Source organism: Lonchura striata, chromosome 4 (genome assembly GCF_050655825.1).
Source record: "Lonchura striata isolate lonStrDom1 chromosome 4, ASM5065582v1, whole genome shotgun sequence".
In the NCBI taxonomy this organism is placed as follows: Eukaryota; Metazoa; Chordata; class Aves; order Passeriformes; family Estrildidae; genus Lonchura; species Lonchura striata.
The window spans coordinates 67,713,668-67,732,581 of NC_140706.1; the positions used below are offsets into that span (position 1 = coordinate 67,713,668).

General features: G+C 40.0%; 1 protein-coding gene across 7 annotated transcripts in view; it reads left to right on the forward strand.

The window, feature by feature from the left end:
- Positions 1–1,818: 1,818 nt before the first annotated feature.
- Positions 1,819–18,914, forward strand: part of QRFPR (pyroglutamylated RFamide peptide receptor) — a 66,216-nt gene continuing 49,120 nt past the window's right edge. Inside the window, exons 1-4 of one of the 7 annotated variants that reach the window (XM_085578316.1) lie at positions 4,695–5,020; positions 5,331–5,438; positions 14,470–14,524; positions 16,469–16,573. The gene's annotated coding sequence lies outside the window, so the exon portion shown is untranslated. Of the gene's footprint in view, positions 3,515–4,694; positions 16,574–18,914 lie in introns of those variants that run through there. The other 6 variants (XM_085578312.1, XM_085578315.1, XM_085578313.1 and 3 more) reach the window with 6 other exon arrangements.

Here is an 18,914-nt window from a genome sequence, read left to right on the forward strand (position 1 = left end):
GGATCAGGGCTGCTGGTAGCTGGGGATTAGGTGACCCTGAGCACTCTGGTTGGTGTAACACAGCAGCATTTGGTATGTAATGTGGGAGCTTCAGAAAACTCTGCACTGATAAAATGTGAGAGCTGGGTTGCAAGATGTTATCCTGTGTAACTTTCTGAAGTGGGGGTTTGATTTTTCATTCTGGCTCTTGAGCCTTGGGCTGCCCTCTGTGTGGAGGACAACAGGAAAACGCAGCTAGTGTTTTCTGCAGTCTTTGGAGGGTGAAGTGCAGCCCTTGAGTTCCAGGCTACTGCAGAACAAACAGCTTTTCTCCCTGCCTGTGTTGTGCCATACTGGGATAACTCTTGGAGCTGGCTCTTGTGCTGGGTGCAGCCCTGGCACACCAGGGATGCTCTAGGACTGCATTTCTGCATGCAGGGTGAGACCTGAGCCTTTGAGGTAAACTTATTATGATCTGCTCCATGAGAGCAAACTGAAAAGAGATTTATAGATTTAAAAGTCAGACAACCACAGACTATTTTTTTCCTGCTTAGAAGAGTTCAATGGCAGGCAAAAACAGAATAGAGACAGAATTGTAATGCTGTCTTCCCTATGTCCTACCACAGTGGTGGTTCTGCATTTTTTCTGAGAACTTTTAGTTGACAAACCCCACTAAGGCCCTCCAGACACCTGAATCTGAGTGTGCCTTTCTGTTTCCCAGGCTCCACTTGTGCTGCTGGCTGGATCTCAGACTCTTTCCCAGCCTGTATTTTTTCTGGTCTTGGAAACTTCTTTCTCTGGTGCTTGCAGAGATGCTGCCAAAACTGATCTGCCTAATCCTTTCCTTCTGGAGTGGAGTTCCTTCCACAGCTTTAGCCACGACTTGGGCAAAGCATGATTTATTTTGCTATTTAGTGGTGGTGTTTAAAAAGAACCTTGTTCTGTGACTTAAACCAAATAAAGGGAATGCAATTAAATGACTGATGGATCCATACATAGCAACCCATGCGTCCCAGGAACAAATAAACTGTGTAATACACAGAAGAAAGGTAGAAGTGTAAAGAAGCTTGATTTCCCTGCTGTTATCACACTGCAGGAGGTTGGTGCTTTTTCTCTTGATTTTGTATGTCTAAAGTAATTTCATTGTGTTTAGCAATTACTTCAGGCTCCCAGCTGTCATAGCTGGGTTGGAGGGAGAATTAAGCTTATCTTCCTTAGCTGTTCTGCTTTTCAAAAAAAAATATCTCTTTTTTCAGAGTGGATACATACAGGATCCTCAGGACCTGCAAGGTTTTCTATATTCAGATGGGGGGAGGGGTGGGGGGGGGAATTTTGTTTAGGTACTTGTAGACCAGTGAGTAGTTTGCTGCCATGTCACAGGGTCAGTGTGCTCTTGGGTTTGATGACACTTTGGGGAGCAGCTAAGGAAGCTTCTAAGTACCCATTCATATGTGCTTAGCTGGAGAGAGATGTACAATAGTCAGCATTTCCTTATATGTTGGGCTCTTATTTAATGTGTTAGAAAAACATGGGAAACTTTGAAATGAAAGACCTTGTCTTAGCAAGAAGGACTTTTTTAATAAAGAGGAAAAATTGGCTATTTTCTTGACTGATTGAAATATAGAGTTTTACTTCTAATATTGAAAATACAGCAATTTTGGCTATTTAATTTACTGTTTCCTGATAAGGGGTGTGTACATGCTTCTGGCTGTAGGGAGACTGCCAGTTTGCAAAGCTAATTTATGTGTAAGAAGATCACTTTTACATAGGAGTAATATCTCAGGGCCAGAGATCTCGCTGTGTGGTCAGAAAGCTTTACAGTTAACTAGGAAAAGTGCAAACTAGCACATAAAAAGGAAAAAATAATTTAAGTGAGGAGATGATAGGTCTGAGGCAGAAACTTGGAAGATAAAGTAATGTAAAGAGAAACTTAGGGATGGGTGAGTTGACGGCAGCTGCTGTGCTGTGTAACTGCAGTGGGAGCCATTCTGGCTGGTCTGAGGAACCTTGTTACCAAGCAGGGAACAAACCCTTATTCTACTAATAAATCTTTGCAATATAGAAGACTGGATTTTAGATACCATCTAGGCAAAGATTTTTGGCAAACAAGACTGAGTCTTAACACCATTGCAAGGTAATGAAAGAACTTATGTGTTACAAACATTAAGCAGAAAATAGATGAAGAATTTATTGATTTGGCTACAGCCAAAATAATGGGATGAAATTTTGGAGGATGAAATTTTCTCATGGTGAGAACTACTTGGCTTTGTAAGTAGATTCCTGGAAAGCCCCAAACTCTCATTGCTGGGACTGTTTTAGAACCTGTAGGGATGAAAAGCTGATAGAGGTCCAATAGAGAAAACCAATAGAGAGGGATGTTGTAGTTCCATGACAAGGACTTCTTCCTGCTTAGGACAGTGAAGGAGCTTTCCAGTAGCCTAAATGAGGAATGCTTTATTGGTTCAGTATGCATTCATTGCTTCATGACTTAATTTTTAGAGATGTCTGGAGTAGAAAGGCCACGTGCAGTGACCACTCTAAGGCTCCCAGAACACCTGGGAAGCAGCCCCAGGAGGTGTCAGCAGCTCAAGGCCATCCTACAGAGACTGCTGGGCATGTCAGTGGGAGAAGATTATACATCTCTAACAAGGCCCATAGTTAAAATCTGTAGCCTTGGACACTTGTTACCAGATCTCATTTCAAAACTGGGATCCAGTACATTTGCTCATTGTATTGGTCCATGAAACCCTGATGCTGGAGGCCTGTTTTAATACACAGTGAATGTGTCTGTTGGGAAGATCCCATTTGCAAGCCCTGCTGGTATTGATGAGTGTCTGTTCTACCAATTAAATTGATCAAGTGCTTAGTTATGTGCAATTTTGCAAGCTGACTGGAACCTCATAGTGCTGCTCTGGAGTGAAGTGACAGCCCTTCCAAGCAATTATTTTCTTACCAGCATATTGAGGGATTATTTAGTGATATGACATTTATGGCTCTTTAATGGTAATCTTAAGGCAGTGACCCTATGATAGCAATCAGACTATCTTCTTTTATGGGCCATCTTTATGGGAAGCTCATTGATGGTCATTAAAAATGCACCAAAATTGAACCTTTTTCAGTTCATCTCTTCTAGAATTTTCTTTCTACTTGTGTTTCCACTCTTTTCCTCTCAAGCACTGTTTCACAGAAGTGATATTTTTTTTTCTTGTAACTGTAAGCACAAAGCCTGTACCTGGTGCAGGAGTGTAAACAGTCCCACAGTTTCAGTTCTGGAAGTTGGAATGCTTTCCCAGTGCTGCAGTAATGTGATTTGAGCAGTCATTAGGATGTTATATAGCTCTTCTCCTTTCTAGCCCCTCTTGGGATGATCCAGCAATCTGAGAACTTGCCTCTCTTTGCAACAAATTGCTTAAGTTTGTTGATTATACTTGTTTTGTTTTGCAGAAAACTGTTTATATAATTTCACTGAGCCTGGGCTATTCTATCCTTTAAGGGGAACACTTGGACTTGTATTATTTGCTGGATGAATCTCAAGGTGTGTTTTTAATTCAAGTCCCATGTTTAATTTAATACTGAGTATATTAGCTCACAAACTTAAAAATAAAAAAAGAGGAAATTTTGGGGTTTTGTTTCAAAGAGCCGTTCTAGCTATATGTTTGTTGTTCTTGCCCCCAAAACCCATCCCTCTCTGTAGTTTCTTTGTTTCTTCTGGTTCTTTCTTTGTTTGTTTGTTTTTGGTTTTTTTTTTCTCTTTTCTTATATCACCTTTGATCTAATTAAATCATAAAATCAAAGAATGGCCTGGAAGGGACTTTTAAAATAATCTTGTTCCACCCCCTGCCATGGGCAGGGACATCTTCCACTATCCCAGGTCCCTCAGAGCCCCATCCAACCTGGCCTTGAACACTGCTGGGGATGGGGCAGCCACAGCTTCTCTGGCCAACCTGTGCCAGGATCTCACCACCCTCACAGGGGAGAATTTCTTCCTAATATCTAAGCTAAACCTTTTGTCTCTGAAGCCATTCCTCCTTGTCCTGTCACTCCAGGCTCTTGTGAAAAGTCCTTCTCCAGCTTCCTTGTAGGCTCCCTTCAGATACAGGAAAAGTCACAATTAGGTAACCCCAAAACCTTCTTGTCTCCAAGCTGAAAAATCCCAATTCTCTTTCCCTTTTCTCATAGGAGAGCTGTTCCTTCCCTCTAATTATCTTGCTGACTGGCTCCAGTGGATCAAAGCCCTTCCTGTGCTGGGGACCCCAGAGCTGGGTGCAGAACTGTAGATGGGTCTCACCAGAGCAGATCAGGCTGATTTTGTTGCATCAGAGGAAACAGCTCGTTAGTTTGTAATAGTTAAGCTTGGTTTGTGATTTGTATGAGCCACAGAAGGAAAGAGTATATCTGACTGGAGCATAATTGTGCCTTGGGCATCTTATTCTGCTGAAGGCAGTGCAGAGGGTGAAGCCCTGTGGCATGGAGCCTGCACCAGGCAGAGATCTCTGCTTATCAGGCTCACATAGGATGGCTCCCTTGGCTTTGACTGTCATTCAGTTTCAATGTGCATTGCACAGAGCAACCGTCCTCTTTTCCACCTCTGGATGTAGATACTGAGAGAGGAAGAGCAGAAGAGGAAGGCAGGTGGTCACAGACTGCTAACTCTCACTGGCTTGGGGCTGCTGTAACAGTACTTGCTGTTTATATGTTTATTAGGATACAAAAAAATCACAATCCATGCGATTTGGCACATGGACCTTTTAGTAATTGCCTAAAATGAATTAAAAGGAACAAGCCCAAGAGAACTAAAATGTTCCTTTGGAAGCCATAAAAAGCCCTTCTCTAGTATTGCTGTAATATTCTGATAATGGATCAACCAGGGCTGTTTGTGTGAAGTTTGCCCAGCCCCACAAGGATGCACTGAGAGCCTTATTTGCAAATGAGGTGATGAAGTGCTTTCTGCATATATTTCCTTCCAGGCTGGAGTCTAACCTGGAGCTCTGCCACACAGCTTTGCCATGAGAAAAAAATCTCTTCCTGAAGGTGCGTTTGGGTGAGTCCCAGCATTTTTTCTGTCCCCTTCAGGCAGGTGATTGAGAGTTTTCTGAAAGCGGGATGTGCGGGGGTTTGGTCGAACAGCAACAGGGATGAACTGCGTTTCCCTCGGTCAGTGCCAGTGTTAGAGTGAGACTGGCAACAGATGCAGCCTTAAAGGTTATGGACAGCTGCTAAAGCCAAGCCTGGGATGGCAAAGAGAAGTGGGAAACCTGCTGCATTCAGCTCAGACTTCAGCAGACTCTACTGTGTACGTGAAGCCTGAATATGGAATGCAAAATCTCTGTGACACTCATTCATCTCCACAGGTTTACCTGTCCTCCACTGATCTGCCAAATACAACATGGGAGGGAGAGAGGCTTCCTGATGAGCATTTCCCAAAGGATTGTCTGCTTCACAGGATTTTATTTGTTACAGTGAGTTTGACAATGGTTGCATCCTCCCAAAAAGCCAACGGGTCCTGGTGTTCATTAGGCTGTGTATGAAACTAAAATGTCACAGGGCTGCTTCAGTCTTGGGATATTGTCATGGTCATTAACAATTCTGCCTGGGAGTGTTTGTAGGGGAAGCAAGAGATGGTGCTTGCTGACAATAGGGAGAGAATTTAAAGTAGGGAAAATGTAAGCACCAATTTTTTTGATTGAGAATGGTGAGCTCTGGAAAGAAGCGGGGAGGGGAGGAGTTTTAGGAGTGTGGGTAGTTGAAATATTTATATAAATAATGCATAATTTATGTGAAAAGAAACAAAGTGGGTGTTTTTTTTTTCAGTGGCTAAAATTCCCCAACGACCTCTCAAGTTGTGTCCCATGCTGGCTGTTGAGGTAGGATGGCAGTTTAGTGGCAGAGGATGTCTGCGGTTTGGAGTGAAAATACAAGAGATTTCAGAGCAGCCTGGTTTTACAGTAAGACAAGAATAGATCTGCTTTCCCTACAAGTGAGAGGCGGGTCCCTTTCCAGAACTTTGGAACAAGAGGCAGGGGAGGAAAGCAAGCCTACATACATTGTGACTAAAGAAAGGAAGCTAATGAACATTCATGGAGGAAGGCATGGGGTTAGATTTACCCTGTTTTCAAAACTGTTGTTTAGGTTTTGTTCTATTTCCTGTGAACTTGTGGGTTGCTGTAATGAATCCCAGGCATTTTGCTCTGCTCAGTGCCCTCATAAACATATAAATTAGCTCTTTGCCTAAATGTTCCCTCATTAGCAATGAGCTCAGTTAAATAAAAAGTACCAAATACGTGTTCACTTGAAGCCTCTATTGCTCACACTAGGATTGCTCAACTTCTAGGGTGGGAATTGCTCACCATCTGCTGTGATGTGCTTGATACACAGCAGGATTTGCTCCTGAGCTGCAGTTTATTAATTTCTTATTTTTCAAATCATTGGAGATTTGGATGTGCCACATCTCTTAGAGGAGCAAGAGTTAAGCTTTCCAGGTGGCAGAAGCAGGATTGGGGAGGGCACAGCCTGAGTGCCCTGCTGAGAGCTGGGGAACCATGAAGCCCAAATCCTGTGCCTCCCAGAGCTGAAATTAGCAAAAACCACAGGTCTGGTGTTTTGTACCTTGCCCAGTTACTCAGTGCCCAGTTAGTCATCTCTCTGTACTTCATGTACTGATTGATGCTTGTGCAGTGCTGCTGTAAACTGTCTCACTCTTTATGGTTTGTAGTCATACACTTGAAAATAATTACACAGAGTACAGAGAAGTGGAGAGCTGGGACAAAATGTGTGCCATTCCTCCCCTGTGCCTGAGCTGCCAGGTTAGGTGGATAAACATGAGGTAAGTTTTTGTTGAAGGTGAATGCAGGAGCAAGACCTTTTACCTCTCTGCTTGTAGTCTTCCTCTGAATTCAATTGCCATACTTCTGCCTCATGTTTGATTGGTTTTGTCCTGCATTTACAGTGAAACATGATGGAAAAAGAAATCAGCAGAATAGATTCTATGCTAACTCCTTCTGTTGTAAAAACAAGCAAAAGTTTTTTTTGGAAGCTGTCAGTTGTAGAAGTAGTTTAATATAACCTGGTTCCATCTAAATTATGTTAAAATAGCCTTGTTCTGTTTTGTTTCTATTCTGTGTTTTCTTTAATAGTTTTCAATGACTTCGTACCCACTTCTATACACCAGTCATCCCCACTAGTAAAATAAAATTCACTTACAGTTCTGAATTGAAATAATAGTTCTATACCTCTGAAAAAAGATTGAGGAATTTCTTTTGAGGTGGAGATTTTTGTTAGCTTGACTGCTGGTTTTGACATTTTCATTCAGAAGAGAAAAAAAAAAAATCACTATTAGAATTTCCCTTATGGCAGAAGGTTCATCTTTTGAAACAACAGAAGTACTTATTTAGCCTTTCAATTAAGACTCTTGGAATATTGTAGTCATCAATTGTAAAACTTAGTGTTGGTGGTGTATGTTTTTAAAGTGGATAATGTGGATCTTCTCAATTATATTTGAGTTGAAATTAATCTGGAAACGTCTACATGAAAGGCATGGTGAAGTATCCTTCCCAAGGCTGCCATTTGCTCATAGCCAAATACAGGATAGCAGGTGCTTTGGCAAGAAACAGCAGTGAAAGCCACTATTAGGTGAATAATGCTGAGGGATGTCAGAACAGGGCCTGCTCTTCCATTTCTCTCTTTTTCTCTATGTGCACAAGTCTGTATTTCTTGTCATTTCAAATCTTGATTATTTTATTTATAGAGCTTGTTTTTCTCTCATTTTTCTGTTCTGAGTAGAATATCTTAGTCAAAGTAGAACATTTTATTTGGAAAAGCTATGGCCAAACAGAAGGGTTGCAGTTTCTGACCTGTGGCTTTTCCATAATTTTGAATCGTGCACTTGTTTGCTTTCAAAAAAAGTCAGTAGAATGATGCCTAATACATATGTAGTGGGCTGTATAACTTTGGCATAAATAGGTGATGTGCAAGGAATATAAAAATCCAACTTGTGTTTGCCACCTAAATGCTTTCATGTATGTAGTGCTTTTTCTTAATAGCATGTCAAAGCTTTGTCTTCAGAACCCTGCAAGTATTTCATTTTAAAAAGCAGAATTTAACAGGGGTGGGCTGGAATGCCTTTTATAACCAGAGCTCCAATATTAATTATTAATTAATAATTAACTATTAATAATGAAATAATTAATTAGAAGTTACTTGTTAGTATTTAACTGGTTATTTAATGGCTGAGGTCAATATGACAGTTTTAATACTAATTTTTCTAATAATCTGTAAAATGAGTCCCTGTATGTGTGATCTGTTAGTCCATGTTCCTGTTACCTTTGCCTGCTCTTCAAAACTGAAACTCAGAACCAGCTGCTTGGAAATGCTGCTCGTCCCACTCAGGAATTGGGATGGCAGTTTTTCATTTGCTAATTACATTTTTCAGCCTCCTAGTCTCACTTTCTCCTCTCTGGCGTAGTTCTGTCACTAACATATTCAGGAATCTGATTTTAATGTCTTTATTTCCCTGGTATGCCCCATGGGCGGCTGATTTATTCTCAATTTACATAATTAACCCTGAGCTTTGAGGGCAATGAACAATTCACTCATGTGGCAGGTGCCACTTTTCAGAAGATGTCACTTGGCTGGCACAGAGCTCATGTTTTTCTTATCTGGGGGTTCAGCGGCCCCAGTCCCAGCACTGCCAGAAGTTAGTGTTTGAGGGATGGAGGCTGGAGATTTGCAAGTGTTGGAGTGTGAGGAGGAGGCTGCTGCTGGTAGGGAAGAGGGATCTGTGGCTGGTGCCTGACCAGACAGGAGTCAGGCAGCAGACAAAGCACAGGGGTACAGTTTGGTGCTAGGATTTGGGAGCTAACAGGATCCCAGCTGTGTGTTTAAAGGCTTGCTGGATTCTGGAAAGCAAAGCAACCACAATACAAGTGGACTGCAGGGTTATGGGTAAACCTAGAGATAAATGTGGGAGTGCTGTCAGAGGCTGCGAAACAGAGGCTATATAGTCCCAAGATTTTATTCCGTGTTATCTGTCTCCTGGTGGTTCAAATAAAAGTGATGGCTGTCCTTAAAAATAATTTCCAGCAGAAACAGTAAAATAACAGGAAAACCTCATTGCTCAGTGCAGCAGGGTAACTTGTGGGTGTAGCATCCCTCATGACACAGTAAAGATGAGCTGCTCATTATTTTCTGTGGGCTTGCATTCACAGGGCTTTGAGGGGGCAGGAGGAAATAATAGCAGGACTTCTGGCTGCCCAGTTCAGCACAATGCCTTGCTTATCTGAGGTGGCCCAGTGCAACCCCATGCAAAGATGAGCCACAAGCCTCCTTCCAATGTAAGGCACGGGCTTGTGATCTCAGCAATGACATTCTCCATGGACATCTGCCTAAGTGGGTCCTGTAATGGAGAGGAGGACATTGGCTCTTCTGGCTCAATCCAGTGCCTCTGGCATGAGTGCACAAAGATTTTCAATGCACAGAGTAATGCCAACTTAATGCTCCTTCTGAGCTTTGGGATCAAGTGGCAGGAATATATGAAAAGACAGAAAGTAATTTGTAGGCTTCAGAGAGCTTTACAAATGTAATTATTTGTATGTTGTTTGTAATTGTTTAGGCTAAAATCTACTCCTAAGGACTTAACACAAACCATGCTTACTCTGCTGTGAGCATTCAAAAGGTTTTTGTCTGGCTTTCAGTAAGAAGGTCATGTATAATTCTGATTAGAAATTATTCTAGGTTGCTGTTATTAATTTAGTAACCTGTGGTAACTGTGAGCCTCTCCAGCTATTGTTTACTGACAGCCTTGTATTTATTTGCTAATAGCAACTGTGAAAATAATAGGCTTTGTCGTTTCACTTCTGAGTTGGTAAGGAATAATAGATTCACCTTCCCTAAGAACTAAGGAGTGGATGCTGAAACATGCTTTATAAATGTAATTTCATCTGATCTCTCAGGATGAAGTGATGCATCTGTTGAATGAGCAAGGTCTGGTCACCTTGTTCTTGCTTTCTAAAAGTTCATGTTGAAGGATGGAAGCATTATGTAAGGAGTGAATGCAAACAAGGCTTTCAGTATCACAAAAAGCCAGTGTTGCTTCTTAGAGAGAGAGTGACAAGCAAGGCAAGATGACAGCATGAAGCGGTAAAGTGAGATGAACTACAAATTTCAATGCAATCAAATCATGTTCTCCTGTCATATTTGAACATTTGCAAGAAGATAAGATAAAATCTCAATTTCAAGTTATGCAGGAGATTCAGAAGTAGTAGTGCAGATGCAGCACATTTAAAGGAATTGATTTCCAGCCAGACTCTTTGTTACCATAAAACATAGTTGGACACAATAGATTTCTGCTACTTGTTGCATTGATTTTGTATAGCTTTGGTTTGGGTTTTTTTAATAGTAAACCAAAGGCACTTCTATGAGATTGAAGTGTTGTGGTATGCAGAGTTTGAAGTCAATATCCAGCAACTGATCTTGTCAAAGCTCAAAAAAACCTTGAATTCCATAGAAGTTCTGATATTCCAGCAACTTGCTTAAAGAGGAGGCTAGAATTAAACTAGCCTTATGACAGGAGCATGGTGTTACTGTCTCTCTGTGATCCAATGAATGTGCCCAAGTATTTGCCATGGATATGCTGTGGCTCAGCTTGTGCCTGGGGAGGGGATTGGACCTAAACAGGGAGCTGGCACTCCCTCTGAGGAGTGTAAGTACATAAAACTGCAGGTTTTGTCTGCACTTTAAAAATGAAAGTAGCTTTCAGTACTCTTTGAGTACAGTTACCCTTGTCTCACTTCAATTTACTGTTGAAAAATCTGTTACATATGGAATATGGTAATACATTTCTTGAAGCAAAGAGAATTAAACTAGTAAATATAGCATTAAGAGTTGCTTTTTGTCCATGAAGTCTAATAAATATGCCCATTGTTTTCTGTGCATAGCTGGTAGAAATTCCACACATTTGAATCCTACCAATGAGATTTTCTTGTTTTGTAACACTGGGAATTTGCTATTCTACTTCCAGACTTCCACTGTGGGAGCAGTGGCACTAGCTGCTCTCAGGGCTGGTATCTGCAATTCCAATCAAGGGGAGCTGAAATTCTTCCTCATTACGATAGTATGGCTTTGTAGTTTCCTGACTGACACTTTAAAAGCTATTTATTGCTAAAACATAGCACAGCAGAGGAACTCATGAAATATAAATTAAGACTGTCACATAGATATCAATTGGAATAAATTGCTTGTTCTGATACAGCTAATTGGTATTTCCGTGAGGTATTTCTGTGCTGATTGAAATGTTGAAAGTGACACATTATAATTGAGATAGTTTTGTCTTTATTTGCCAAATCACTTGTTGCTTTGAAGCCTGCTACAGAAATGCTCTTCTCCCACTCCTGGAGTTTGCACTATACTGTGTACCCTTTTAATTTGTGTTTTACCTAAACAGGAGGGAAAAACCTTTCTTTCTTCTTTTATGTCTGTATTCAAGATCATGGGATTAAAAAGATCTCCTGGATGACCAAGGCCCGTACCTTACTGTCATAGCCATCACATCCCACAATTCTCTTTGTAGATGCATTTATTCCATCTTAAAAGTGGCTTATTTGTCTCGGTTTGCTTTTGTCCTGACTGTTCCGGGACATCATTGCTCCGCTGATCCTCCTAATTTTCAGTTTAAAATCAGCCACTGTATTCCCATTTCTTGGGAATTGTCTTTCAACTTGAGCAGCACTTACTCCTCTCAGGATTTCATGTGTTTGTGGGAAGCAGTCATGTCCTGCCTCCCAGACCCTAATTTACCAGGCTGATTGCACAAGGGCAATCTTTAACTCTCCTCTTGGTGATGTGGCTGCCATACTTTCCACTCCTGTTCACCATTTTATCTTGGATTCTTTATTTTTTTGGTATGGATGACCAGGATTGCAGAGTGCCAGCTCTAAAAGAACATTGCAAATCAAATTGCCTTTCATTTCTAAAATTTTTTGAATGCACTGTCTTCCAGCATTTACTAATATTGCCAGAGATTTGTAAGCTGCTGAAGAAAAATATGTATGTCATGGGAAATAGGTGCATGGCTTGTTGCTGAGATGGGAAATAGTATTTCCTTTATGTACTAAGGAGGGAACAGAAAATGCTTCTCTGGTAAATGTGAAATACAACTGTATCTTCAGTAAGATTTCAAATTACAATTTTAGCCATTGAAGCATATGACAGTTTTTCTTAAGATGGAATTGAAAGCATAGTTTTATCTCTTGCTCGCCAGATAAAGTTGAGTACCTGATTCCCTGGAATTCCTGTTTTCAGAAATATTATCTGGCTTCTCAGCTGTGTTCTTTGCAGAAATGGTGGTGTTGGAGGAAAGGCCAATGATTATGCCATGATACTCAAGGGGCAGCTGGAGCTCACTCATCAGCCAAATCATGTCACAGAAATGCTTCTTCCCCCTCTTCACAAACTTCAGTTTCTTGGGTTTCTGAGATTCAAGATAAGCTTATCTTATTTCTGCAGCAGTGTTTTCTTCTACACTTACAAATTTTAAAAAAAAAATCACTTAGGCCTGCTAGGCCTTTAAAAGAAGGTTTGATTTTTAAAGAGAAGTGTCTCTGTTTTCTCAACAGTACCACAGCTCTTCTCAGAGCCCAGATTACCAGATTATAGGAAGAAATTATTTGTGAATAAGCAAGTACTGAAGCTGTCCCTGAAAGCACAGTACTAAACCCCTCCACCAAATCCCAAATGTGGCCCCTCAGCAAAGAGAACCAAAAAAATTGCCCCCCAAGTCCCCTTGATAGGATGAATGCACAACTAGAAAAACAGCAAGTAGGACATTTCTCTAGGTAGATCATTAGGTGCACTTCATAAAGAAAGTTTTCGGTAACTTCATGCATTTTGCTTGGACTTCCTGCCTGACTTCTGCAAAAACATTATTGAAATTAACTGGGGCTAATCTCCTGATTCCCTCAGAGGGACTATGACTGAGCAAACTCTCGTTCCTCAGGCTGTGTAACTTCACACTCCCTGTGATTTTCTGTATGGCAACATCAGGATGAGTCACAAGAAGTAAAACAGATAAACCTGAATTGAACCCTGTCACAAAGACAAATTCAGCTCCTTTTAAAGCAATAGAATAGAATCCCTCTGTGATCCAAAGGATTAAGATAGCTTAAATACAGCACTAGTACATTTTGTTTAGTAATTAGTTTCTGTAATTACCTAACTTTTCAAAGGTATGTTTGCTCAATGTATGAAGAAAAAAATAAATGAAAATGTGGTAAGTGGTGATTATCTGCACTCCAGTTATCTCTGAACAAAAATGTCTCAAATGGTTATTAAAAAGTACAAAGTTTTATCAGCTGACAATCACACACTGGTAAAGTACTAAAATAATTGTTCTGATGACAATATTCAGAAATAAGGTGTACATTTTGTGGTGGATCATGTTAGGGGTTTTTGTGGTTTGTTTTTCTTGGTTTTTAATTTTTTTTAAATTTAACTTTGAAGATTGAATTCTCAAAATCCTCATGTAGTTCTTTGCTTCCTTAGTGGTTATGGGCCAATTTTCCATGACTGTAATGAGGGCTGAAATAGCCTGGAATAATGGAATGGAGTGAGCCATTTGTTCTTTGAAAACTGCTTTTGGTGGCCGCATTTCTGTGAGCAGCCAGTCATTCTCTTTACAGGTTTTGATGTTGCCCCAGACAGTTACATACAGCATTAGTAGTTGTATTTTTCTTACAACCTTAGAGAATCTGATCATATTTATGCCAATTTTTGGATAAATTTTGATGAAATTAATTCTAATTTATACATTGCTCTGTAATCTACTTGATGCTTCTCTCAAATGGCATTGAAGAATTTAAGGCATTTATTATCTGAGCTGGCTAATCTAATTGATTTGTTTCTTTATTTTTATCACATCAGCTCAGCTACAGAACATAGTTTTTATATATATAACATATATTAAAATTTTAGAAAATGTTTTTCGAGCTTGTTCATGAAATTGTGGTATAAATAATTTATTCATTTTCTGATGCTCTTAGAGTGATTTCTACAAGTAATATAGATTGTATGTCTCTGAGAACAGAGGGAGCAGTCCTCAGTAGGATTATCTGCTGCATGAAGCTCTGTTCTGGGTGGGATTTTGAAATATAGCTAAGGAAGTTAATTTTACTTCAGAAGTTACTTTTAATTTGTATTTTGTTTGGACTTCATACTCTCAAGAACCCTGCTTGTGGCAACTGGTAAGTTTTCAAAAAGATAATTTTCAGAATCTTCTTCAACAGAATAAATTTCACTAATTTTTTACAATAAAGCTGCTGACTCAATGTCAATTTTTAAGTGTGTGGGTCCCAGCTCTACAAGCAGACTTGTGGGAGCTGTGGAACAGCAGCTGTAAATTGTTCCCACTGATGAAAACCTAAGAGCTGAGGGTTAGCACATGGGAGCACTTAGTGACCCTTAGTTATTCTTTAAAACCTTTCTTCTTTTCCTTTTTACTAGAAAATGTAATATGAATGGCTGTCAGTGGAAAGGCTTCCACATGTCTTGCACAAAGGTAAAGGCCAGTTTCATTCTTACTCTAGAATGAATTTTAATTAACTTGAGGTGCAATATGTAAAATACAGGTAAGATTTATAATGTTTTAAAATTTACTTTCTATGTTTTACATTGGATAGTTTTCTTCAGTTATTGGATGAATGGAAAACTACTTATATCTGTAAAATTTAAACCTATGTGGCATAATAAAGCAGAAAAAACACCTGCTCAGAGAAACACAAAAATTGAGTGAGATAAATGTTGATAAATCACTGAAAAACTATTTTTCATGTAATTATATGCAAAAAACCCTTTAAATTGAATATATAGCCAGTCTACCACTGTTCTTCTCTAGTATTTTCATTTAGAAGAATTAGTCATTTACAACATTTTACAATTAAAACTTAGAAAACATCCCAAAATCATGGAATTTGCTCCCTTTAGCAAGGCATATAATACAAAGCTGAGTGGCCATTACCCTTAACTGTGAGTTTCTGCAACCCTTACAGCATGGAATTTGGGAGGGTAATGTGCTTTTAAGCAGAGAGACCATTTTGGGAGACTATTTTTATCAATACAGTGGAAGGCTCTGATAAGCCCATGAAGGGAAAAGTCTGCTAAATCTACAGAGAATTTTGTTCCTGGAATTTTGGAGAATGTGCAATAAAATGTGTATCTCTAACAAGAAAAATATTTGAGGAAGTAAAATCAATGAAAGATAGTGCTGAGACTTTCCAGTACTGGAAAGTACTTCATGTTGTTAGGCCCTAAACTTTTCTTTCAGATTAATTTGATAATAAATTCGATCTTTGTTTGCTGTGGTCAGAAAAAGATAAATTAATGATGGCTGAAGCAGCAGCCAAATTACAGGGCAAGAGCTGCCATGATGCAAATAAATGTATCTCCCTTTCCTGGGGTTAGTTTAGTTGGTACAGTCTTAATGTTTCCTGTGATGCCATGTGGACTTGGCCATGAAATGCAGCTATTTCCCATTGGTTACTTTATTTCTGCCCCAGAGATTCTACCCCCACCATCCCCAGCACAGCCAACAGGCACAGACTGTTTCCTGTACATCCCATTGTCATGTTTAGCATCTCAGTGCTCAGCTTTAATTGCCCTGAAACTGAACATGCTGAAACTCAGGGCACTGCTGGATGTCACACTACCTGCCTGCCCATCACTTGCTGGAGCTGATATGGCTCAGGGCAAGAGCAGAACTAAAGCCAATAAGCTTTGCAGCTGTCCTGAAGGGATGTGCGGTCAAAGCAACTGTTTTGTGGGGATGCTGAGGTGATAAATACTTGGTGCAGCTCAGATTCTCTGGAGGTCCACATTCTGCACCAGCAAGAGACAAATTGGATCCCAACAGATTTCTTCCTTTTATGCTTTAGCTAAAGAAAACCAGCTTTTTATGTGTTGCAGCAATAGCAGCTTTGGTGAGTGGTGTGGGGTGGGAGGGAGAGGGTTAGGAGCAGTAAGTAAAAGCACAGGGTAAATGTGGGCTCCTGGCTTATTTTGCAAAGCAAATTGGCATTTGTCTTTAAGAAGGCAGATAGCAAGCAGGACTGTGGACACATAGCATAACTAGGAGAAACATGCAGGATTATGGAGGAAGTGATTATAGAAATGACATAGTGATATAGAAATGACAGAAGCTTTTCCAAGTGAAGAGAGGTGTATCTAAAAAGAATGGCTTGGAGATATCACCCAATATGGAATCCTAAGTTGGCAGAATAAACGACTGAAAACCCAAAGACAAGGGAAGAAAACAGCAACCGTGCACATTAGAAATAGTGAAATCCTATTAGGAGTGAGCAATGTCAGTGGAGTTCGTGAAGGTTTCAAACACCTGTGGTCTGAAAAGTCAGACTGGAACATTCAGGGAAATGTTTTAACACAAATGTAATAACTTGATTTTTTTTCCTTTGGAAATACTATAATCAGCCTTTCTCACTCCAAACAGTTTTCTGCTCGTGGGAGAAGGAAGGAACTCCGTAAGTGAAGCATACTGAGTGTGAAAGGAGTGAAGCTTCTCTTCACCACTTAAAAAGTAAACCATCTTGAGTTGGTAAGAACAAAGTCTATTGACAGATGACACTGAGGACTGCGATTACATGGAGAGAGAAAAAAAGAAATGAGGAAAAATAATGCTAAATAAGATGCTTCATAAGAAACATTCAAGATGATGGATGCCTATGCTATTCTTTTGCAAGCATCAACTGTCTTCCGTTATGATTAGTGTTAGCTGAATCAACCCTGAAATAGATGAAAAACTGCTGCTATCCCAAGTTCCAGTGTGTACATAAGAATTTCAGAGCACTGCACTGCACAAGGCCTTTTGAAATTACAATTAAAATAGATGGTCTTCCTTTCATAATGAACCAGAAATCCAGAAACTACTGTAGCAGCTTGCTGGTTCCTCAGCAGGTGCTGAAGCCCCTTCACATGCAGGCAGTGTGGCTCTGCCAGCACAGAGCTCAGAGCAGGTTAATCTGTTTGGCCATATTATTGCAGCAGTAAATCTGCTTCTGGTTACCAGGCTGAAGGCAGCTCAGAGACCTTTATATCTGGACACAGACTGCAATATTGCTGTTGGCTTCCAAGAACTCTTTATGAACCTGTTGTAGTTAGTAGAGCTGTGACATTGGCCCAGGAGCTATTTCCTCAGATACAGCATCAGCCAAATTGTGCATTTTGTTGTTTTGTAAGTCTGTGTGAAAGTTCAGAAGGCAGGAAAAAAATCAAGTGTTTTCATTCTTTAGCTTCACTTTTACCATCTCTTGGTGGAAAAAGTATCATGTCATATCGTGTCATTAAACCAGAGCATCTAAAGTGAAGGTGCTTGGATCAAGTTGTTTGAGAATCAGACTGAATCTGTGGTGTGAGATGTGGCATGTCACTTCAAAATGTCATTCTAATGATAAGTGGGTCAACTGATCCAAAAAAGGGTGTTTGACTGTGAGGAGCAAAGATTTGCACTGAGCTTTGTTTACGTTTCTTTGAAAATGTTGGCAACTCAGAGCAGTACAAAGGAACCTTGGGTGTTGAGACAACAGGAGCAATGTGTTCAGTGGTGGTACATGGCTGGGAATGGGGTCAGACTGGCTACTGCTTTCAGCTGACCATCATGTGCTTCAGTTTTGTCACTGTTTCCCTAACTAAGGGAGCCTCTGCAGCTCTGGTCACAGGCCCAGGAAAGCAACTGCCAGTTTGCTAGTGACTTGCCAAATTTGCTGTGCCTCCAGATGGAGGAAAACCAAAATCTGTATGATTAATCAATGTGGGTTATGCAAATGAGAGATGGTTGAATGAAACTGTAAATGATCAGTGTTCTGTGTGCCCAAAGGAGCAAGAGAATTCCTTTCAATGTAATACAGCCAGGAAGATATAAAAAGCAGTTGTAAAGCTGAGCTGCGACTTCTGGGGGTTCCTGACTTGTCAGCTATCAAAAACTGGCTTCTCTATTGACTCAAAGTCTTTTACATTTGCTTACCCTGGAGCTGTACATTCTTGGTTTTTATCATGACATATGGTTTAGGGGGATAAACATGGGGCAGTAAAAATTATTAGGAGAGAAGTCACAGCAGGCAAATGTGCTGATATCTATGAAAAAATGGGTCCTGTTTTAGATCTTTTAGTTGTTATTAGCAGTCTGTCAATGACTGCACAGATCAAATGAAAGTAAACCAGGATTACAGAACCAGTTTTCCAAATAATTTGCTTTGTTTTTTTGCTTGTTTTGTCTACATCCCAAGGAAGTTTTTCTGTTACAGTGACTGTCCAGATTTGTGGACAACAGAGAAACAAATATATTTTGTTGTGTAGCTTTGTTAAATCAATAGCAGGTATTTAGTAGCCAAACCTAGAGACCAGAGGTAACCTATTTGTATATTTTAATGATTTGAAACAAATTCTGAATAGTTGAAGACTCTAATCTTGATATGAAATAAAGGCATTTGAGTAACAGTTAGCATTATTTGTAAGGTTGTTTTTAGTTTGTGAAAAGGTGCCAAAAAAAGGTGAGATTTTAACAAATGTTCCCTTCAAACAAAAACTGCCTGGGACTGGCTTATCCCTGTGAGTCAGCCTCTACAACATTCACTGACACTGACTCAATTGTACAGACCAGCAGCCAAATCATATTCAGGGGAAAAAAATATCCAAGGCATGCTGGTTTAATTTAGTTGCTTTTCTATGCCTATGTGCACTTCAATATTAGGGGCAAAAAGTCTTCTAAACTGAAGTTGGTAGTCTATGAGAGAAAAGGAAGGAAAGCCAGCAGTACATAGTGAGATGGAGGTTTTAATTCCTTCCCTTCATCTTTACTGGGTTTTTCTGGGTAGACAGTTAGTACACAAATTTTTATAATCAGGTAGTCTTCCCAATTACACCATGTCCCGGTTAGCCCA